The sequence below is a fragment of the Arachis hypogaea genome, chromosome 4 (assembly GCF_003086295.3).
Source record: "Arachis hypogaea cultivar Tifrunner chromosome 4, arahy.Tifrunner.gnm2.J5K5, whole genome shotgun sequence".
In the NCBI taxonomy this organism is placed as follows: Eukaryota; Viridiplantae; Streptophyta; class Magnoliopsida; order Fabales; family Fabaceae; genus Arachis; species Arachis hypogaea.
The window spans coordinates 35,577,620-35,601,996 of NC_092039.1; the positions used below are offsets into that span (position 1 = coordinate 35,577,620).

Here is a 24,377-nt window from a genome sequence, read left to right on the forward strand (position 1 = left end):
GAAGAGTATGGTTAGAGCAGTTGAGGAATTAATTCAAATAGTTAGTGGGTCAGTGAGTTAGTTGCTTGAATTTAAAGGCATAAAGAAAGAAAGCAAGTAACAGAGTGCAGAAATTAAAATTCAACAAGTAACTTGAACTGAATTATCAAAACAAGAAAAATGCTCAATCTAGTTAACTTCCAATTTGAGAATTGTCAATCGAAAACCAATCCCCGGCAACGGCGCCATAAACTTGATAGCCATAAACTTGATAGCTACGATTTAGGAAATTGCACAATCGGCAAAAATTCCTTCCGGCAAGTGCACCGGTTATCGTCAAGTAAAAACTCACAATAGAGTGAGGTCGAATCCCACAAGGATTGGTTGAATGAGCAATTCGGATTAGAAGTTTGTTCTAGTTGAGCGGAATCAAGATTTAGATGAGAATTGCGGAATCTTAAATTGCATGAATTAAAGAGCGAGAAGTTAAAGTGCTGAAATTAAAAAGGGATCGGGGTGATTGCATGAAATTAATTGCAGAATGTAAAGAGAAAGTGTAGATCAGAAATGGGGAATTCATTGAGTTTCAGGAGATATTGAGATCTCCGAATCAAAACATTTTTATCCCTTCCTCAACCAATGCATTCATTGAATTTTGCTTGGCAATCTTATATGATTGGATCCCAATTCCTTGGCTCACCAATTCTCTCTAAAAACAAACAAATTCCCAATCCCTTGGTTTAAATGTTCATAAGAAGAGATGATGCTCGATCACTGATTATACCACACAGTTTCATGAACCACAATTTGGTAGGATTACATGTCACAATATCCATCCAAACCCCAATCCAATTCACTGTGAGAAAACTTCTCTAGCATGAATCCTCCATTCCTTTCCCAAGGTTCCGAAGGATTCCAATTATGGATAGTCTCTTTCCCAAGACAACTAACCAATGGAATTAGATCGAGAAGCTTTCTAACAAAATTCAAGAGAAAAGATTGAAGAAGAAGATAAAAACTATGATTGATTCATTGAATTACAATAGAGCTCCCTAACCCAATGAAAGGGGTTTAGTGAGTCATAGCTCTGAATTCAATTACACAAAGTAAAACTAGAAAATGATCCAAAAGTCTCAAGTCCCCATCTCTTCCTAACTTAAATTCTATCCTATTTATACACTTTCTAAATTGAGCTTCTGTTGTGCTTCTTGGGCTTTGAGGCCTTTCCTTGATTTCCTTTTGCTTTGGGTTTATGATCCATAACCCTGATGAGGCTGCTGATCCAATTCTGTAACATTCATTGAGCCAACTTAGTGATAATCAAGTAGTGACACATGACTCAACAATTGAAATTCCAGACTCATCAATTCTTCAGGCCCAATCCCATAAACCATGATATTCAATTGGGTTTCATACCAGAGTATGTTTAAGTTAATATTTGTGCTCAAATGCTAACTTAAACTGCAATATTTTTGGCCCAGAAACCTTTTCAAATAGAGGCGTTTAAGTTGCAGTTTAAGCTTAAACTGCAACTTAAACGTTGGACACTCCTGGAGGTGATATAATTCAAGCACGTTTAAGCTTCAGTTTAAGGTTAAACTGAAGCTTAAACGTGGAAATGGAAGAAGGCAATCCTGGAGGGTGGAATTGTCGAACACGTTTAAGCTCCAGTTTAAGGTTAAACTGGAGCTTAAACGTGGAAATGGCTTCCTGGTGCATAATTTGGGTCGAACACGTTTAAGCTCCAGTTTAAGGTTAAACTGGAGCTTAAACGTGGAAATGCTCCCTGGTGCATTTCTCATTCTGGCGTTTAACTTCCAGTTTAAGGTTAAACTGGAAGTTAAACGCCACCTTCAGCCTTCATGATTCTGGCGTTTAAGCTCCGGTTTAAGCTTAAACTGGAGCTTAAACGCCACTTCCAGCATTATATGGCTTGGTAGTTTAAGTTCCAGTTTAAGCTTAAACTGGAACTTAAACTCCACATGTGATATTCAAGCTTTCTTTCTTGATATTGTTGCTTCCTTGCCTAGCCTCTTCTTCCCTGAAATCATCCAAACAACTGCATCAAAGTCTTGTAAAATTTCCTGAGAATTCTTCCATTCATAGCATTCAAGTAATATAACTAAAAACTCATGGAATTTGCATCAAAATCATACTGTTTGAATGGTTCATTGCTTTGTTATTCATTTAACCATTCTTGGTTACTTTAAGCTCAAGAAAGTGCATAAAACAACTAAAACTAACAGAAAAAGGCTAGTGAAACTAGCCTAAGATGCCTTGGCATCACTAAGTTAACGTGAACTCTAACATGGAGAAGAGAAGTTGAGCCAACGTTGGTGACACTTAACATTGTCACTAACGTTGGCAATTGCTCACAAATGGCCACGTTAGAAGCCACGTTAACCTAGTTAACGTGGCCTCTAACATTAAAAGGGGAAGAGAAGCCAACGTTAGTGACACTCAACATTGTCACTAACGTTGGCCTAAGGTGCAAAGAGCCACGTTAACTCCCACGTTAACTTGGTTAACGTGGGAGCTAACGTAAGAGATGGAGAGTTGTCGACAATGTTAGTGACACTCAACATTGTCACTAACGTTGGAGCAACCACACAACCCCCAAGAGCCACGTTAACCTCCACGTTAACTTGGTTAACGTGGAAGCTAACGATGAGGAATGAAGAATGAGCCAACGTTAGTGACACTCAACATTGTCACTAACGTTGGGATGGCTAAGAATGGCCACGTTAGAAGCCACGTTAACCCAGTTAACGTGGACTCTAACGTGAGACCTAGGGGCACACTTGAACGTTAGTGACAATGTTGAGTGTCACTAACGTTCTCGAAGGTTGGCAAAAGCCACGTTAGAAGCCACGTTAACCTAGTTAACGTGAGCTTTAACGTGAAGCAAGAAGGGGCACACTTGAACGTTAGTGACAATGTTGAGTGTCACTAACGTTCTCGAAGGCTAGCAAGGCAAAGTTAAAAGCCACGTTAACCCAGTTAACGTGGGCTTTAACGTGAGACAAAGGGGTGCATGGCAACGTTAGTGACAATGTTAAGTGTCACTAACGTTCTCGAACTTGTATTTTCACTAAATGTTAAACACCCCTAACGTCTTGAGCTAAAGTCTCTGCCCACTTCACACTTTCTCTCTACAAGTAAGTCAAGCCCAATTAAAGAATAGAATTGCTTCAAGCTCAAAGATCCAGAGGCCCAAGACTTGAAGAACTAACTAGAAGCTGAGAAGAGTAGTATATATAGGAGTAGTTTTGAAATAGAGAGGAGCTTTTAGGAGGAGCTAGGAAAGAGAACTACTCTTTGTATTTACTTTCTTTGCACTTCTAGCTTTATCATGTATTCTCCATCTTTGATTTTGATTTCTAGAGCTATGAACAACTAAACCCCTTTCATTGGGTTAGGGAGCTCTGTTGTAATTTGATGGATCAATACTAATTTTCTTATTCTTCTTCTATCTTTCCTTTTGATTTTACTTGAAAGCTTTCGATCTTCATCCAATTGGATAGTTATCTTGGAAAAGAAGCTATTCAAACATGGATCTCTTCGGATCCTTGAAAGAGGAATGAAGAGATTAGCTAGAAATGCTTTCTCATGCTGGACCAAATTGAGTGTGGATGGGTATGTGGCTATAACCCTCTAAGCATTTGATTTGGGAAGTGCATGTGGTATAATCAGTGACCACACTTCATCTCTTCTCATGAGCAATTGACCAAGGAATTGGCTATTGATCAATATTTGAGAGATTGAATTGCAAGAAATTGTGATTCAATCACTTAAGATTGCCAAGGAGATCAATGAGTGCATTGATTGAGGAAGAGATGAAAATGAAATTGATCCGGAGAATGTAACATCTCCTAAGCCCAATGAACTCCCCATTTCTAATCTTTCCCATTCTCTTTATTTTCTGCAATTTACTTTTATGAGCAATTCCCCCATTCCCATTTACAATTCTGTTATTTACTTTCAGTCATTTACTTTCTCGCCATTTTAATTTCTGCAATTATCAACTCTATTCATGGATTCGCTCAACTAGATCATTCATCTAATTAAAGTTGCTTGATCAATCAATCCCTGTGGGATTCGACCTCACTCTATTGTGAGTTTTTACTTGACGACAAATTCGGTACACTTGCCGAATGGGAATTTGTTGAGAGACAAGTTTTACCCAGATCAAGTTTATGGCACCGTTGCCGGGGATTGATTGTGCATCGACAATGATTACATTAGAGGATCACTAGATTGAGCATTTGTATTTTGTTTGATTTAATTTTCTATTTGGTTAATTTGCTTTCCGTCTTAGTTTAATTCTTCCCCTCCCCTGTTTCTTAGTTTTTCTTTGCTATTTACAATTCAGTTCACTAACCCCACTAACTGTTTGATATATTGCATCACTGACACTAACAAGTAATTCTAACAAGATACTTTCTGCATTGCTTTTCCTTGCTTGTACCCTGTGGGTTTGTATGACAGGGAGAAGAAGCGGAGCTTCAACTTCCTTTGATTCTGAACCTGAGAGAACCTTCTTAAGATTAAGAAGGGAGGCAAAAGAAAAACGTGTGGTTGGTGCTGAAGAAGAAGAGGAACACTTTGAAGAATACTTTGAAACAACCATGGAGGACCATCGTGAGGAAGAGGTTCACAACCATGGTGGAGGAGGTAGAGCAAATCCTGGTGGGGAAGATAGAAGAGTCTTGGGCTCTTACCAAATCCAGGGAATTGCGAAAGTAGCATCCAAAAACCAACCATCCATGCCAACAACTTTGAACTAAAGCCACAGCTCATCACCCTCATTCAGAACAATTGCTCGTTCGGAGGAGGTGTTCAAGAAGACCCCAACCAACACTTAAACACATTCCTGAGAATATGTGACACAGTGAAGTCCAATGGCGTTCAACCAGATGCCTATAGACTGTTGTTGTTCCCATTCTCTCTCAGAGACAAGGCAGCCAAGTGGTTGGAGTCTTTTCCAAAGGAGAGCTTGACAACTTGGGATGATGTTATGAACAAATTCTTGGCAAGATTTTACCCCCCTCAACGAGTCAATCAGCTGAGAGCTAAGGTCCAAACTTTCAGGCAACAAGATGGTGAGACTCTATATGAAGCATGGGAGAGGTTTAAAGACCTAACAAGGAGATGTCCATTTGATATGTTCAATGAATGGGTGCAGCTGCACATCTTCTATGAAGGACTGTCACATGAATCTAAGAAGGCCGTAGACCATTCATCCAGAGGTTCTTTGAACAAGAAGAAGACCATTGAGGAAGCCATAGATGTCATTGAAACTGTAGCTGAGAATGACTACTTCTATGCTTCCGAAAGAGGGAACACTAGAGGAGTAATGGAGCTGAACAATGTAGATGCTCTGCTTGCTCAAAACAAGCTCATCACCAAGCAGCTAGCTGACCTCACCAAGAAGATGGAGAGAAGTCAAGTAGCAGCGATCACCACTTCAACTCAAGAGGAAGCAAGTGAAGAGGAAGAAGACACTCAGGAGCAAGCCAACTACATTGGGAATTCACCTAGACACAACCATGATCCATACTCCAAGACCTACAACCCTGGATGGAGGAATCACCCAAACTTTGGGTGGGGTAATCAACAAGATCAAGGCCAAGATCAGAGACGTCACAACCCCAACAACAATACAACCCATTCTTTAGTTAATGACAAAATCTCTAAGATTGAAACCCTGCTTGAGAGCATATGCAGAGACATCCAAGACAGTAAAGCATTCCGAGAGAAAGTGCAGTCAAATATGCAGAACCAAGATGCTGCCATTGAGAAGCTTGAAACACAAGTTGGTTACCTATTCAATCAGACTTCTAGCAACAACAGAAGTAAAAAGGAGGAGTGTCAAGCTATCACTCTTATGAGTGGGAAGGAGCTGAAGGGATTTGACCAGAAGAAACTAGAAGAAGAGTCAATTGAGGAAGGAGAAAAGCAAGATGGAGACCAAAGCCCAACTTCTAAAAGTCAAAAAGAAGAAGGCAAGCTGAAACCGGATGTCCCGAGAGTTCCATACCCTTAGCAATTGAAGAAAAAGGGGGACGACAACCAGTTTTTGAGATTTTTAGAAATATTCAAAAAGCTACAAATCAACATACCATTTGCTGAAGCAATAGAACAAATGCCTCTCTATGCCAAGTTCTTAAAGGAACTCATGACTAAGAAGAGAAGCTGGAAGAACAACAAAACTGTGATACTGACCGAAGAATGCAGTGCTATCATTCAGCACAAATTACCCCAGAAATTGAAGGATCCAGGGAGTTTTCAGATCCCCTGTGTCATAGGTGAGATCACGGTAGAGAAGGCTCTTTGTGACCTAGGAGCCAGCATCAATTTGATGTCAGTAGCTATGATGAGGAAAATGAAGATCGAAGAGGCTAAGCCAATACAGATGGCCTTACAACTGGCAGACCAATCATTCAAGTTCCCTCACGGCATAGTAGAAGATTTGTTGGTGAAGGTGGGAGAGTTCATATTCCCAGCAGATTTTGTGGTCCTAGATATGCAAGAGGAACCCAAAGCCTCTATTATCCTGGGAAGGCCCTTCTTGGCCACTGCAGAAGCCGTCATTGACGTCCAAAAAGGTGACCTCACCTTGAGACTACACAATGAAGAGATGACCTTCAACGTATTCAAGGCCATGAGTTACCCACCAGAGCAATTCGGGGAATGCATGAGGTTAGATGCGCTTGAGGAAGAAGTACACGAGGACTTTGAGGAAGGAGAACATGAAGAGACAGAGAAGGTAGTAGGGGAGGAATATGAAAAGGTTGCAGCAACAGAAACTCATATACAAGAAGCACCCAAGGTGGAGAATCAAAAGTCAGAGGCACCAAAGCTTGAGCTCAAAGCACTGCCACCTACTCTCAAATATGCATATCTGGGGGAGAACGGAAGTTACCCAGTGATCATAAGCTCATCCCTCAGCCAGAATCAAGAGGATGAACTACTCCAAGTACTGCGGAGGCACAAGGATGCCATTGGATGGACTCTTGCTGACCTGAAAGGAATAAGTTCAGCCATATGCATGCATAAGATACTACTGGAAGAAGATGCCAAACCATCCATTCAGTCTCAAAGGAGGCTAAACCCAATCATGAAAGAGGTGGTGCAGAAAGAAGTTATAAAGTTATGGCAGGGAGGGGTGATATACCCTATCTCAGACAGCCCATGGGTCAGCCCTGTACATGTTGTCCCAAAGAAGGGAGGAATCACTGTAGTTCCGAATGAGAGGAACGAATTAATTCCTACAAGGACCGTCACTGGATGGCGGATGTGCATAGACTACAGAAAACTTAATGAGGCTACACGAAAAGATCATTTCCCCCTTCCATTCATGGACCAGATGTTGGAACGACTTGCAGGCCATGCATTCTATTATTTTCATGACGGTTATTTGGGATATAACCAAATAGTGGTTGATCCTAGAGACCAAGAGAAAACCTCATTCACATGCCCATATGGAGTGTTTGCTTATAGGCGCATGCCATTTGGGCTATGTAATGCACCTGCAACGTTCCAACGCTGCATGCTTTCTATCTTCTCAGACATGATAGAGAAATTCATTGAAGTGTTTATGGATGATTTTTCAGTATTTGGAGATTCTTTTCCTAGTGATGAGCGGATAATTTATACTCTTTTTGGCATTGTTTTTAGGTTGTTTTTAGCATGATCTAGTTACTTTTAGGGATGTTTTCATTAGTTTTTATGTTAAATTCACATTTCTGGACTTTACTATGAGTTTGTGTGTTTTTCTGTGATTTCAGGTAATTTCTAGCTGAAATTGAGGGACTTGAGCAAAACTCTGAAAGGAGGCTGACAAAAGGACTGCTGATGCTGTTGGAATCTGACCTCCCTGTACTCGAAATAAATTTTCTGGAGCTACAGAACTCCAAATGGGGCGCTCTCAATGGCGTTGGAAAGTAGACATCCATAGCTTTCCAGCAATATATAATAGTTTATACTTTATTCGGGAATTGACGACGTAAAGTGGCGCTCAACGCCAAGTACATGCTGCTGTCTGGAGTTAAACGCCAGAAACACGTCATGACCCGGAGTTGAACGCCCAAAACACGTTATAACTTGGCGTTCAACTCCAATAAAAGCCTCAGCTCGTGGATAGATCAAGCTCAGCCCAAACATACACCAAGTGGGCCCCGGAAGTGGATTTATGCATCAATTACTTACTCATGTAAACCCTAGTAGCTAGTCTAGTATATATAGGACATTTAACTATTGTATTAGACGTCTTTTGACCACGTTTCATCTTTGGTCTCAGTTTTGTTTTATTCTTCATCTTAGGAGGCCATTGAGCACGTTTTAGGGGGCTGGCCATTCGGCCATGCCTGAACCTTTTACTTATGTATTTTCAACGGTGGAGTTTCTACACACCATAGATTAAGGGTGTGGAGCTCTGCTGTACCTCAAGTTTCAATACAATTACTATTACTTTCTATTCAATTCTCTTTTATTCTTATTCCAAGATATACGTTGCACTTCAACTTGATGAATGTGATGATCCGTGACACTCATCATCATTCTCACCTATGAACGCGCGTGATTGACAACCACTTCCGTTCTACTCTAGGCCGGGCGCATATCTCTTAGATTCCCCAACAGAATCTTCGTGGTATAAGCTAGATAGATGGCGGCATTCATGAGGATCTGGAAAGTCTAAACCTTGTCTATGGTATTCCGAGTAGGATTCTGGGATTGAATGACTATGACGAGCTTCAAACTCCTGAAGGCTGGGCGTGATGACAAACGCAAAAGAATCAAGGGATTCTATTCCAACCTGATTGAGAACCGACAGATGATTAGCTGTGCTGTGACAGAGCATAGGACCATTTTCACTGAGAGGATGGAATGTAGCCATTGACAACGGTGATGCCCTACATACAGCTTGCCATGGAAAGGAGTAAGAAGGATTGGATGAATGTAATAAGAAAGTAGAGATTCAAGAGGAGCACAGCATCTCCATACGCCTATCTGAAATTTCCACTATTGATTTACATAAGTATTTCTATCCCTTTTATTTTCTTTTTATTATTAATTTTCGAACTCATCATAAACCAATTTAATCTGCCTAACTGAGATTTACAAGGTGACCATAGCTTGCTTCATACCAACAATCTCTGTGGGATCGACCCTTACTCACGTAAGGTATTACTTGGATGACCCAGTACACTTGCTGGTTAAGTTGAACGGAGTTATGATCACACCAGGGATTATTAAGATCCCAATTCATCACACCATGATCTCTTTGGGGTATTTTTGATTTCATACAAATACAAAGAGACCAACTTTGAGGATCACAATTTCGTCCACCACCTAGCTGCCTACATCACCTAGCCTTGGTATTGAAAAGATGCCAAGAGACCAATCTGGTTTTGAATTGGGAAAAATGTCACTTCATGGTGACAGGAGGAATAGTCCTCGGCCATAAGGTCTCTAACTAGGGCATTGAGGTGGACAGAGCTAAAGTGGAACTTATTGAAAAACTTCCTCCACCCAGTGATGTCAAGGCAATTAGGAGCTTTTTAGGGCATGCGGGTTTTTACAGAAGGTTTATTAAGGATTTTTCAAAGATAGCCAAGCCCTTAAGTAATCTCCTTGTAGCTGACACACCATTTGTCTTTGATGAAACATGCATGTTAGCTTTTGAAAACTTGAAAATGAGGCTATCCTCTGCACCTATCATCTCCCCACCTGATTGGAACTTACCATTTGAACTGATGTGTGATGCATCTGATTTTGCGATAGGGGCAGTGTTAGGACAGAGGAAAGATAACTTAGTCCATGTGATATACTATGCCAGCAAGGTCCTTAATGATGCTCAAAGAAATTATACCACGACCGAAAAGGAATTGCTGGCAATAGTTTTCGCATTTGACAAGTTTAGATCGTACCTCATTGGTGCAAAAGTAATTGTTTTCACAGATCACACAGCACTTAAATATTTGTTTGCAAAGCAAGAATCAAAATCGAGACTAATAAGATGGATCTTACTGTTGCAGGAATTTGATATTGAAATCAGAGACAAGAAAGGAGTGGAGAACAAGGTAGCAGATCATCTCTCTAGAATCCCTCAGAATGAAGAGGGGGCTCAGGATACTCAGGTGAACGAGCTCTTCCCTGATGAGCAATTGATGATAGTTCACAAGGCTCCATGGTTTGCAGACATAGCCAACTTCAAAGCAACTGGGGCCTTACCACCAGAGATACACAAACATCAGAAAAGAAAGCTGATGAATGATGCAAAGTACTTTGTCTGGGACGAGCCATACCTCTTCAAGAAGTGCTCAGATGGAGTACTCAGAAGATGTGTATCCGAAGAAGAAGGACGAGAGGTCCTATGGAATTGCCACAGTTCAAGTTATGGAGGCCACTTTGGAGGGGACAGAACTGCAGCAAAGGTTCTACAAAGCGGGTTCTTTTGGCCGACCCTTTTCAAGGACACCAAAGAACTGGTAAAAAGCTGCAATGAATACCAAAGAGTGGGAAACTCGCCCAAAAGAAATTCCATGCCACAAAATTTCATCCTAGAGCTGGAACTGTTTGATGTGTGGGGAATAGATTTCATGGGGCCATTTCCAACTTCATATCCAAACAAGTACATCTTAGTAGCTGTGGATTATGTCTCCAAGTGGGTGGAGGCCATTGCAACTCCAACAAATGATAACAAGGTGGTTATGAACTTCCTCAGGAAGAATATCTTTAGCCGGTTTGGAGTCCCAAGAGCCCTCATCAGTGATGGAGGGAGCCATTTTTGTAACAGACCATTAGAGGCTCTTCTCCTACGATACAGGGTAAAACACAAGGTAGCCACACCTTACCACCCCCAAACAAGTGGACAGACTGAGATATCCAACAGAGAACTAAAGAGAATTCTGGAAAAGACTGTGGGTGCATCAAGAAAGGATTGGTCAAAGAAGCTAGATGATGCTCTTTGGGCATACAGAACAGCATTAAAAACACCACTTGGAATGTCCCCATATCAACTGGTGTATGGTAAAGCTTGTCACTTGCCACTGGAGCTAGAACACAAAGCTTTATGGGCTATCAAGATACTAAATTTTGATAGCATTGCTGCTGGTGCAAAGAGAATCTTGCAGCTGCAAGAGATGGAGGAATTCAGGTCACAAGCCTATGAAAATACCAAGATGTACAAGGAGAAGGCAAAGAGAAGACATGACTCACATCTTGCACCCAGAAGTTTCGAAAGGGGGCAGCGAGTGGTCCTATACAATTCCAAACTAAGACTGTTCCCAGAAAAACTCAAATCAAGGTGGTCCGGGCCCTTTCTTGTCACAAAGGTCTCGCCGTATGGGCACGTAGAAGTCATGGATGAAGGTTCAGAAAGGACTTTTACAGTGAATGGACAAAGACTCAAGCATTATCTGGGCAACATGGGGGAAAACCCCAGGAGGAAATACCATCTCAAGTGAGTGAGGACTCGTCGAGCTAGCGACGATAAAAAAAGCGCTTTGTTGGGAGGCAACCCAACCTCAGGTAGTCATTTTGATCTTCATTTCAATAAAGATCACAAGTTGTTTCCCCTGTATTGCAAGGAGCTAAGTTTGGTGTTTCATACCAGGACAGTCAAATGAGACAGTGTAATTCTAAGTTTGGTGTCCCACCAAAAGGACATTCGGTTAGAATTACACCTGCTCCCAAAACACATTGCTAGCTCTGACCAATTGAGGGAAACCACTTAGATGTAGTTAGACTTTAGTTAATAATTGTTCTGTTAACAACAAGATATGAGTTTATCAGCATATATGCAAGATTGTGTACTAAACAAGGAACTAAGTTTGGTGTTCACACACCAAAGCAAGTTCATAAGACACAAGCACATGCAAGCTAATTATTCCTCAAGTGCTTTGGGAACAAGCAACTTCCAATAACTTTACAGGAACCTTATGGTGCCCCTTCACTCAAGGAAGCAAAGAGCAGGAGGAGAACGAAAAGAAGGCGATTAGAAGTTGTCACCTGAAGGTTGTGTTGTCACTTAATTCCATATATTTACAGTTTGAACATTGGAAGCCCAAATGCAATCTTGATTAATGATTACCATTGAGGCCTAAACATGTTTTTTTTTTAAAACTCTACCTTGTTGTTGAGCATGGTCTGTGATTTTGGTTTCAAGTGCCACTGCACCTTCCGTTTACTTATATGTATGCTTGTCTTTTAAATCAAATGAAAAGAGAATGTTTTATGTTTTAAAAGACCAGAGTAGAGTTCATAATGTGAAAGTGCATTCATGAATCTTTGGGGGTAGTCATAAGTTAGCTAAGTTGGTTCAACCACAAGGTTAGGATGACAACTATCTATCCTGAATGCTTTACTTTTGATATACCCATGAGACTAAGATAACAACAAGATCCTAATAAGAGAAAAGGGAAAGAACAAGGGAAGTGAAAAACAAAAGAAAAAGAGTAAGCAATAAAGCTAGGCACCAATGGTTTACCCTAGGACATGTGTCTGTGGTGCTCCTGTGTGAGGGATCTACTTGGATGAATAAGCTCTTTGGGGTGCTTCATCACCTGGTAACTTGGGTTAACTAACCCGGGATTATCAGCTGAAAATCCACTATCAAGAGTAACCCTCACCACAGAGCATTTAGTAACCCAAAGAGGTGCTGGACACCAAGGTCTGAAGGAAAGAAAATAAATAAACTATATGCATGTGGTGTGTATGTATGGGGGAGAGACTTGAGCAAGTAAGTCCTTAGGGGTGCTTCAACACCTAGCACCTTGAACCAACTGGTTCGGGAGTGTTGGCTGAAAGCTTATCCTAAAGAGTTTCCCCCTTACAAAACACTTAGCCTAAAAACACAAATAAGCCCTTGAAATAACAATAAAAGGATCAATAAATAGAGGTCTCATGGGATATAACAAAGTGAGTATTTTAGGAGATGATAAAGGTCTGAAAGCCAGTAGTGGAATGAACCTAAGTTGCTATGCATGAAACCACCATAAAATCAGTAATATGACTTCCACAAGAATGACTCATTTCTTTGGAGATTCCATTCATCATTCTCTTGTTCCAATACTTGCTTAGGGACAAGCAAGCTTTAAGTTTGGTGTTGTGATGCCAGGGCATTTTGGCCAGTTTCACTGACCTTTTTTTTACTGTTTTTAGGTAATTTCACGCATTTTCTTAGGAAATAAGTTAGTTTTGGGCAGATATTCACTCAGACCTTGATTCAAGCATACATTGTGCATTTTACATTATTTCATGAGGATTTTGCATGATTTTAATGACAAAATTATATATTGCATTACCCATGACGTGGACTAGAACTTTGATGCACTCTATTGCTTGATTTCAGGACCAAAGGAAGCAAGGAATGGGAGGTAACTTGCAAAGTTAAGGAGAAAAGTGATTGCCAAAAACACTCTCAAAAGCCATCAATGCCCACGTTAAAGAGTCACGTTAACTAAGTTAACGTGAACTCTAACGTGGAGAAGAGAAGTTGAGCCAACGTTAGTGACACTTAACATTGTCACTAACGTTGGCAATTGCTCACAAATGGCCACGTTAGAAGCCACGTTAACCTAGTTAACGTGGCCTCTAACGTTAAAAGGGGAAGAGAAGCCAACGTTAGTGACACTCAACATTGTCACTAACGTTGGCCTAAGGTGCAAAGAGCCACGTTAACTCCCACGTTAACTTGGTTAACGTGGGAGCTAACGTAAGAGATGGAGAGTTGTCGACAACATTAGTGACACTCAACATTGTCACTAACGTTGGAGCAACCACACAACCCCCAAGAGCCACGTTAACCTCCACGTTAACTTGGTTAACGTGGAAGCTAACGATGAGGAATGAAGAATGAGCCAACGTTAGTGACACTCAACATTGTCACTAACGTTGGGATGGCTAAGAATGGCCACGTTAGAAGCCACGTTAACCCAGTTAACGTGGACTCTAACGTGAGACCTAGGGGCACACTTGAACGTTAGTGACAATGTTGAGTGTCACTAACGTTCTCGAAGGTTGGCAAAAGCCACGTTAGAAGCCACGTTAACCTAGTTAACGTGAGCTTTAACATGAAGCAAGAAGGGGCACACTTGAACGTTAGTGACAATGTTGAGTGTCACTAACGTTCTCGAAGGCTAGCAAGGCAAAGTTAAAAGCCACGTTAACCCAGTTAACGTGGGCTTTAACGTGAGGCAAAGGGGTGCATGGCAACGTTAGTGACAATGTTAAGTGTCACTAACGTTCTCGAACTTGTATTTTCACTAAATGTTAAACACCCCTAACGTCTTGAGCTAAAGTCTCTGCCCACTTCACACTTTCTCTCTGCAAGTAAGCCAAGCCCAATTGAAGAATAGAACTGCTTCAAGCTCAAAGATCCAGAGGCCCAAGACTTGAAGAACTAACTAGAAGCTGAGAAGAGTAGTATATATAGGAGTAGTTTTGAAATAGAGAGGAGCTTTTGGGAGGAGCTAGGAAAGAGAACTACTCTTTGTATTTACTTTCTTTGCACTTCTAGCTTTATCATGTATTCTCCATCTTTGATTTTGATTTCTAGAGCTATGAACAACTAAACCCCTTTCATTGGGTTAGGGAGCTCTGTTGTAATTTGATGGATCAATACTAATTTTCTTATTCTTCTTCTATCTTTCCTTTTGATTTTACTTGAAAGCTTTCGATCTTCATCCAATTGGATAGTTATCTTGGAAAAGATGCTATTCAAACATGGATCTCTTCGGATCCTTGAAAGAGGAATGAAGAGATTAGCTAGAAATGCTTTCTCATGCTGGACCAAATTGAGTGTGGATGGGTATGTGGCTATAACCCTCTAAGCATTTGATTTGGGAAGTGCATGTGGTATAATCAGTGACCACACTTCATCTCTTCTCATGAGCAATTGACCAAGGAATTGGCTATTGATCAAGATTTGAGAGATTGAATTGCAAGAAATTGTGATTCAATCACTTAAGATTGCCAAGGAGATCAATGAGTGCATTGATTGAGGAAGAGATGAAAATGAAATTGATCCGGAGAATGCAACATCTCCTAAGCCCAATGAACTCCCCATTTCTGATCTTACCCATTCTCTTTATTTTCTGCAATTTACTTTTATGAGCAATTCCCCCATTCCCATTTACAATTCTGCTATTTACTTTCAGTCATTTACTTTCTCGCCATTTTAATTTCTGCAATTATCAACTCTATTCATGGATTCGCTCAACTAGATCATTCATCTAATTAAAGTTGCTTGATCAATCAATCCCTGTGGGATTCGACCTCACTCTATTGTGAGTTTTTACTTGACGACAAATTCGGTACACTTGCCGAATGGGAATTTGTTGAGAGACAAGTTTTACCCAGATCAATGGTCCAATAACATCTTGGATAACTCAGACAGATCATAATTGAAGATACCTATGATGCTCTATTCTGAAAGCATTTTAGAAGGAGATCAATTGCCTGTATCTTTCCCAAGCTTCATAGAGGGATTCACCTTCCTTCTGTTTGCAGGCTTGAACTTCCACTCTAAGCTTACTCATCTTTTGAGGTGGAAAGAATTTAGCTAAGAAGGCATTGACCAACTTTTCCCAAGAGTTCAGGCTATCTCTAGGTTGTGAGTTCAACCATATACTAGCTCTGTCTCTTATAGTAAAAGGGAAAAACATAAGTCTATAGACCTCGGGATCAACTCCATTGGTCTTAACAGTGTCACAGATTTGCAAAAATTTAACCAAGAACTGATGAGGATCTTCCAATGAAAGTCCATGAAACTTGTAATTCTGTTGCATCAGAGAAACTAATTGAGGCTTGGTGCACGGAATTGTGATCATCAACAATGGCTCCAATAATTTGGTAGCTCTCACACGTGAATTACACTTAGTCACAACTCCGCACAACTAACCAGCAAGTGCACTGGGTCGTCCAAGTAATACCTTACGTGAGTAAGGGTCGATCCCACGGAGATTGTTGGTATGAAGCAATCTATGGTCATCTTGTAGATCTCAGTCAGGCTGATTCAAATGTGATTGGATTAGATAATTAAAAGATAAATAAAATAGGATAGAAATACTTATGTAAATTAATGGTGGAAATTTCAGATAAGCGTATCGAGATGCTTGTCCCTGTTGAATCTCTGTTTTCCTACTGCTTTTGTCCAATCCTTCTTACTCCTTTCCATGGCAAGATGTATGTAGGGCATCACTGTTGTCAATGGCTACATCCCATCCTCTCAGTGAAAATGGTCCAAATGCTCTGTCACAGCACGGCTAATCATCTGTCGGTTCTCAATCAGGTTGGAATAGAATCCCGTGATTCTTTTGCGTCTGTCACTAACGCCCAACCTTCAGGATTTTGAAGCTCGTCACAGTCATTCAATCCCGGAATCCTACTCGGAATACCACAGACAAGGTTAGACTTTCCGGATTCCCATGAATGCCGCCATCAATTCTAGCTTATACCACGAAGATTCTGATTAAGGAATCCAAGAGATATGCGCCCGGTCTAAGGTAGAACGGAAGTGGTTGTCAGTCACGCGTTCATAGGTGAGAATGATGATGAGTGTCACAGATCATCACATTCATCAAGTTGAAGTGCAACAAATATCTTAGAACAGAAATAAGTCAAATTGGATGGAAAATGGTAGTAATTGCATTGAAACTTGATGTACAGCAGAGCTCCACACCCTTAATCTATGGTGTGTAGAAACTCCACCGTTGAAAATACATAAGTGATAGGTCCAGGCATGGCCGAATGGCCAACCCCCAAAACATGATCAATAGTCTCCTAAGATGAATAATAAAATAAAGTTGAGACCAGAGATGTAACGTGGTCAAAAGACACTGAATACAATAGTAAAATGTTCTATTTATACTAAACTAGCTACTAGGGTTTACAGAGGTAAGTAATCGATGCATAAATCCACTTCCGGGGCCCACTTAGTGTGTGCTTGGGCTGAGCTTGATCTATCCACGAGCTGAGGCTTCTCTTGGAGTTGAACGCCAAGTTGTAACGTGTTTTGGGCGTTCAACTCTGGTTCATGAATTGTTTCTGGCGTTTGACTCCAGAATGCAGCATGGAACTGGTGTTGAGCGTCAGTTTACGTCATCTAATTACGAATAAAGTATAGACTATTATATATTGCTGGAAAGCTCTGGATGTCTACTTTCCAACGCCATTAAGAGCGCGCCATTTGGAGTTCTGTAGCTCCAGAAATCCATTTTAAGTGCAGGGAGGTCAGATTCCAACAGCATCAGCAGTCCTTTGTCAGCCTCCTATCAGAGTTTTGCTCAGGTCCCTCAATTTCAGCCAGAAAATACCTGAAAACACAGAAAAACACACAAACTCATAGTAAAGTCTAGAAATGTGAATTTAGCATAAAAGCTAATGAAAACATCCCTAAAAGTAACTAGATCATACTAAAAACTTCCTAAAAACAATGCCAAAAAGCGTATAAATTATCCGCTCATCACAACACCAGACTTAAATTGTTGCTTGTCCCCAAGCAACTGAAAATCAATTAGGATAAAAAGAAGAGAATATACTATAAATTCCAAAATATCAGTGAATATTAATTCTAATTAGATGAGCGGGACTTGTAGCTTTTTGCTTCTGAACAGTTTTGGCATCTCACTTCATCCTTTGAAGTTTAGAATGATTGGCTTCTCTTGGAACTCAGAGTTCAAATAGTGTTAATTGATTCTCCTAGTTAAGTATGTTGAGTCTTGAACACAGCTACTTATGAGTCTTGGCCGTGGCCCTAAGCACTTTGTTTTCCAGTATTACCACCGGATACATAAATGCCACAGACACATAACTGGGTGAACCTTTTCAGATTGTGACTCAGCTTTGCTAAAGTCCCCAGTTAGAGGTGTCCAGAGCTCTTAAGCACACTCTTTTTGCTTTGGATCATGACTTTAACCACTCAGTCTCAAGCTTTTCACTTGGACCTTCATGACATAAGCACATGGTTAGGGACAGCTTGAATTAGCCGCTTAGGCCTGGATTTATTTCCTTAGGCCCTCCTATCCATTGATGCTCAAAGCCTTGGATCCTTTTTACCCTTGCCTTTTGGTTTTAAGGGCTATTGGCTTTTTCTGCTTGCTTTTTCTTTTTCTTTCTATTTTTTTTGCCACCCCTTTTTTTTCGCAAGCCTTTTGCTTTTTCACTGCTTTTTCTTGCTTCAAGAATCAATTTTATGATTTTTTAGATCATCAATAACATTTCTCTTATTCATCATTCTTTCAAGAGCCAATAATTTTAACAATCATAAACAACAAGATAAAAAATATGCACTGTTCAAGCATTCATTTAGAGAACAAAAAGTATTGTCACCACATCAATATAATTTAAACTAAATTCAAGGATAAATTCGAAATTCAGTACTTCTTGTTCTTTTGAATTAAAAACATTATTCATTTAAGAGAGGTGAAGGATTAATGAAATTATTCATAGCTTTAAGACGTAGTTACTAACTACTAATGATTATGAAGTAGAGACACAAAACATAGATAAACATATAACATAAAAACCGAAAAGCAGAGAAAATAAGAACAAGGAATGAGTCCACCTTAGTGAGGGTAGCGCCTTCTTGAAGGACCAATGGTGCTCTTTGAGCTCCTCTATGTTTCTTCCTTGCTTCTGTTGCATGATCCCTAGTGATTTTGGTGCTCCTATCCTTAGTTGCTCCCAATAATTGTGTGGAGGAAAATTTATCCCCTGAGGTATCTCAGGGATCTCTTGATTTGCAGTCAAATGTTCTACCACTGAGATATAGACCCTTTAGATGAATCTCTCCATCTCCTATGACTCGGAGGTGGAAGCTTTTGTCTTCCCTTTCCTCTTTCTAGAGGTTTCTCTGGCCTTAGGTGCCATCAATGGTTATGAAAAAACAAAAAGCTATCCTTTTACCACACCAAACTTAAAATGTTGCTCACCCTCGAGCAAAAGAAGAAAGAATAAAAGAAGAAGAAGAAGATATGGAGGAGAGGGAGAGAGATGTGTATTCGGCTATGTAGGGTGGGTTTGGGTGGGGAAGAGATGGATGGATGTGAGTGGTGAAAAACAGAAGGGATGACCGTGAATGGAGAGAAAAAGGGTGAGGTAGGTGGGGATCCTGTGAGGTCCACAGATCCTAAGATGATCCTGTGGGGTCCACAGATTCTGAGGTGTCAAGAATTTACATCCCTACACCAATTAGGCATGTACAATGCCTTTGCATGCAATTCTGGCGTTTAAACGCCGAGGTGATGCATGTTCTGGGCGTTCAACGCCCATCTGCAGCATGTTTCTGGTGTTGAACGCCAGTTCCATGCTTGTTTCTGGTGTTCAGCGCCAGCTCCATGCTCTGTTCTGGCGTTGAACGCCAGCCAGATGCTTCTTACTGGCGTTTAAACGCCAGTAGGTCCTTCCTCTAGGGTGTGATTTTTCTTCTGCTATTTTTTTATTCTGTTTTTAATTTTAATATTTTTTTCGTGACTTCATTAAACTGAACCTACTAAAACACAAAATAACAATTAAATAAAAATAACATTAGATAAATAAAAATTGGGTTGCCTCCCAACAAGCGCTTCTTTAATGTCAATAGCTTGACAGTGGGCTCTCATGGAGCCTCACAGGTGATCATGTCAATGTTGTATAGTCCCAACACCAAACTTAGAGTTTGGTTGTGGCCTCCCAACACTAAACTTAGAGTTTGATTGTGGGGGCTCTGTTTGACTCTGTATTGAGAGAAGCTCTGCATGCTTACTCTCCCTTGTTACAGAAGGATAGTCGTGTGCCTTAAACACAAGGTAGTCCCCATTCAGTTGAAGGACTAATTCTCTTCTGTTAACATTTATCACAGCTTCTGCTGTGGCTAGGAAAGGTCTTCCAAGGATGATACATTCATCCTCCTCCTTTCTAGTGTCTAAGATTATGAAATCAGTAGGAATGTAAAGGCCTTTAACCTTTACCAACACGTCCTCTATTAATCCATAAGCTTGTCTTACTGACTTGTCTGCCAATTATAATGAGAATAAGGCAGGCTGTACCTCAATGATCCCCAGTTTCTCCATTACAGAGAGTGGCATAAGGTTTATGCCTGACCCTAGATCACACAGAGCCTTGTTAAGGGTCATGGTTCCTATGGTATAGGGTATTGAGAATTTGCCAGGATCTTGTTTCTTTTGAGGTAGAGTTTGCTGAATCCATGTATCTAGTTCACTAATGAGCAAGGGAGGTTCACCTTCCCAAGTCTCATTACCAAATAACTTGGCATTCAGCTTCATGATGGCTCCTAGATATTGAGCAACTTGCTCTCCAGTTACATCTTCATCCTCTTCAGAGGAAGAATAATCTTCAGAGCTCATGAATGGCAGAAGGAGATTTAATGGAATATCTATGGTCTCTATATGAGCCTCAGATTCCTTTAGGTCCTCAATAGGGAACTCCTTCTTGTTTGAGAGATGTCCCAGGAGGTCTTCCTCACTAGGATTTTCGTCCTTCTCCTCCCTTGTGCATTCGGCCATATTGATTACATCAATGGCCTTGCACTCTCCCTTTGGATTCTCTTCTGTATTGCTTGGGAGAATACTGGGAGGAGTTTCAATGACTTTCTTACTCAACTGGCCCACTTGTGCCTCCAAATTTCTGATGGAGGACCTTGTTTCACTCATGAAACTTAAAGTGGCCTTGGACAGATACAGAGACTAAATTTGCTAAATTAGAGGGGCTCTGCTCAGAATTCTCTGTCTATTGCTGAGAAGATGATGGAAAAGGCTTGTTGTTGCTTAGCCTGTTTCTTCGACCATTATTAAAGCCTTGTTGAGGCTTTTGTTGATCCTTCCATGAGAAATTTGGATGATTTCTCCATGATGAATTATAGGTGTTCCCATAAGGTTCACATGTAATTTACTTCTGCTATTGCAGGGTTCTTAGGATCATAAGCTTCTTCAAAAGCTTCCTCTTTAGTACTGTTGGATGCATTTTGCCATCCATTCAGACTTTAAGAAATCATGTTGACTTGCTGAGTCAACACTTTGTTCTGAGCCAATATAGCGTTCAGAGCATCAATTTCAAGAACTCTATTCCTCAGAGGCGTCCTATTATTCACGGAATTCCTCTCAGAAGTGTACATGAATTGGTTATTTACAACCATGTCAATAAGTTCTTGAGCTTCTGCAGGCGTTTTCTTTAAGTGAATGGATCCACCTGCAGAATGGTCCAATGACATTTTGGAAAACTCAGATAGACCATAATAGAATATATCTAATATGGTCTATTCTGAAAACATGTCAGAAGGGCACTTTTTGGTCATCTGCTTGTATCTTTCCCAAGCTTCATAGAGGGATTCACCATCTTTTTGCTTAAAGGTCTGAACATCCACTCTAAGCTTGCTCAACTTTTGAGGAGGAAAGAATTTATCCAAGAAGGCCGTGACCAGCTTATCCCAGGAGTCCAGGCTATCTTTAGGTTGTGAGTCCAACCATGTTCTAGCTCTGTCTCTTACAGCAAAAGGGAAAAGCATGAGCCTGTAGACTTCAGGATCTATTCCATTTGTCTTAACAGTCTCACAAATCTGCAAGAACTCAGTTAAAAACTGATAAGGATCTTCAGATGGAAGTCCATGAAACTTGCAGTTCTGTTGCATCAAAGCAACTAATTGAGGTTTCAGCTCAGAATTGTTTGCTCTAATGGTAGGAATTGAGATACTTTTTCCATCAAACTTGGACGTTGGTTTAGTGAAATCACCAAACATCCTCCTTGCATTATTGTTGTTGGGTTCGGCTGCCATCTCCTTCTCTTGTTCGAAAATTTCAGAAAGGTTGCCGCTGGATTGTTGTAATTTAGCTTCTCTTAGTTTCCTTTTTAGAGTCCTTTCAGGTTCTGGATCAGCTTCAACAAGAGTGTCTTTTTCCTTGTTCCTGCTCATATGAAAGAGAAGAGAAAAAGAAAAGGAAGAGGAATCCTCTATATCTGGACAAAGAGGGTCCTTATTATTAGTAGAAGAAGAAAGGAATAAAAGTGGAGAATCCAATCACAAGGGTGAGGATAGAGGCAGTGATTGGAGATGAAGAGAGGTGAAGAGAAGTGTTAGTAAATAAATAAATAAATAGAAGAAGAGAAGAGAGGGATAATTCGAAAATAATTTTGAAAAAGTAGTTAATGATTTTCGAAAATTAAAGATAAGATATAATTAAAATTAAAATTTTAAAACAATTAGTTAATTAATTAAAAAGCATTTTGAAAAAGAGGTGAGATATTTTCGAAAATTAGAGAGGGAGAAGTAGTTAGGTGGTTTTGAAAAAGATAAGAAACAAACAAAAAGTTAGTTAGTTAGTTAATTGAAAAGATATTAAAATCAAATTTGAAAAGATAAGAATATAAGAAGTTAGATAAGATATTTTGAAATCAAATTTTTGAAAAAGATAAATTTTGAAAAAGATATGATAAAAAGATAAGATAAGAAGATATGATAAAAGGATAGGATTAAAAAAATTTTAATTTTTAAAATTAAAATTAATTACTTAACTAACAAGAAACTAAAAGATATGGTTCTAGAATTTAAAGATTGAACCTTTCTTCACAAGAAAGTAACAAACCTCAAATTTTTGAATCAATCATATTAATTGTTAGCATAATTTTGAAAATTTGAAATAAAATTAAGAAAAAGATTTTGAAAATAATTTTAAAATTTTCGAAATTAATAAGATAAAAATGAAAAAGATTTGATTTTTGAAAAAGTTTTGAAAAGATAGGATTTTTAAAATTGAAAATTTGACTTGACTTGTAAGAAACAACTAATTTTAAAATTTTTTTTTGACAAAGTCAACTCAAATTTTCCAAAATTATGAGAAAATTAAGGAAAAAATATTTTTTTATTTTTGAATTTTTAATGATGAGAGAGAAAAACAACAAAAATGACTCACAACATGAAAATTATGAATCAAAACTCATGATGCATGCAAGAACACTATGAATATCAAGATGAATACCAAGAACACTTTGAAGATCATGATGAACATCAAGAAAAAAATTTTTGATGCAAAGAAAACATGCAAGACACCAAACTTAGAAATCTTTAATGCTTGGACTCTAACAAACGAAAAATGCATATGATAAACAACAAAAAATACAAAGCAAGAAAATATCAAGATCAAACAAGAAGGCTTACCAAGAACAACTTGAAGATTATGAAGAACACCATGAATGCATGAGTTTTTCGAAAAAAATGCAAGAGATTTTTAAAACATGCAATTGACACCAAACTTAAAAATTGACTCAAGACTCAAACAAGAAACACAAAATATTTTTTGTTTTTATGATTTTCTGAATTTTTTTGTATTTTTATTTTTTTTTCGAAAAACATATAGGAAAAAGAAAATAAGAAATTCAAAACCTTTAAGAAGAATTCCAGGAATCTTTCAATATTAGCCCAAAGCTCCAATCAAAGGGTTTGACATGGCTTAATAGCCAGTCAGCTTTAGGATGGAATTACATGCATCGTGGTGATTAGTTGATGACCAATTCCAAAGGAGTTTGAATATGGCTTTACAGCCATCTAAGATTCAACATGTTACCATGAAACTCTAGAATTCATTCTTGAAAGTTTTGAAGCCATAGAATAATTTAAAAAAAATTTTCGAAAATAATTTTTTTGGAAAAACGAAAACAAAGAAAAATTTTGAAAAATTTTTGAAAATTTTTTGAAAAGAAAATTACCTAATCTGACCAACAAGATGAATCGCCAGTTGTCCATACTCGAACAATCCCCGGCAACGGCGCCAAAAACTTGGTGCACGAAATTGTGATCATCAACAATGGCTCCAATAATTTGGTAGCTCTCACACGTGAATTACACTTAGTCACAACTCCCCACAACTAACCAGCAAGTGCACTGGGTCGTCCAAGTAATACCTTACTGAGTAAGAGTCGATCCCACGGAGATTGTTGGTATGAAGCAATCTATGGTCATCTTGTAGATCTCAGTCAGGCTAATTCAAATGTGATTGGATTAGATAATTAAAAGATAAATAAAATAGGATAGAAATACTTATGTAAATTAATGGTGGGAATTTCAGATAAGCATATGGAGATGCTTGTCCCTGTTGAATCTCTGTTTTCCTACTGCTTTCGTCCAATCCTTCTTACTCCTTTCCATGGCAAGCTGTATGTAGGGCATCACTGTTGTTAATGGCTACATCCCATCCTCTCAGTGAAAATGGTCTAAATGCTCTGTCAGAGCACGACTAATCATCTGTCGGTTCTCAATCAGGTTGGAATAGAATCACGTGATTCTTTTGCGTCTGTCACTAACGCCCAGCCTTCAGGATTTTGAAGCTCATCACAGTCATTCAATCCCAGAATCCTACTCGGAATACCACAGACAAGGTTAGACTTTTTGGATTCCCATGAAT

At 39.4% G+C, this 24,377-nt stretch overlaps 2 non-coding genes and 1 pseudogene across 2 annotated transcripts; 2 read left to right on the forward strand and 1 right to left on the reverse strand.

Annotated features, from left to right (window-relative positions):
* Positions 1-5,042: 5,042 nt before the first annotated feature.
* Positions 5,043-5,148, reverse strand: LOC112799093 (small nucleolar RNA R71). The gene has a single exon (XR_003200678.1). It is a non-coding gene; the product is annotated as a small nucleolar RNA R71 (small nucleolar RNA).
* A 1,528-nt stretch (positions 5,149-6,676) lies between these two features.
* LOC140184104 (uncharacterized) overlaps positions 6,677-24,377 on the forward strand; it is a 39,920-nt pseudogene continuing 22,219 nt past the window's right edge.
* Positions 21,252-21,355, forward strand: LOC112799409 (small nucleolar RNA R71). Its single transcript, XR_003200991.1, has one exon. It is a non-coding gene; the product is annotated as a small nucleolar RNA R71 (small nucleolar RNA).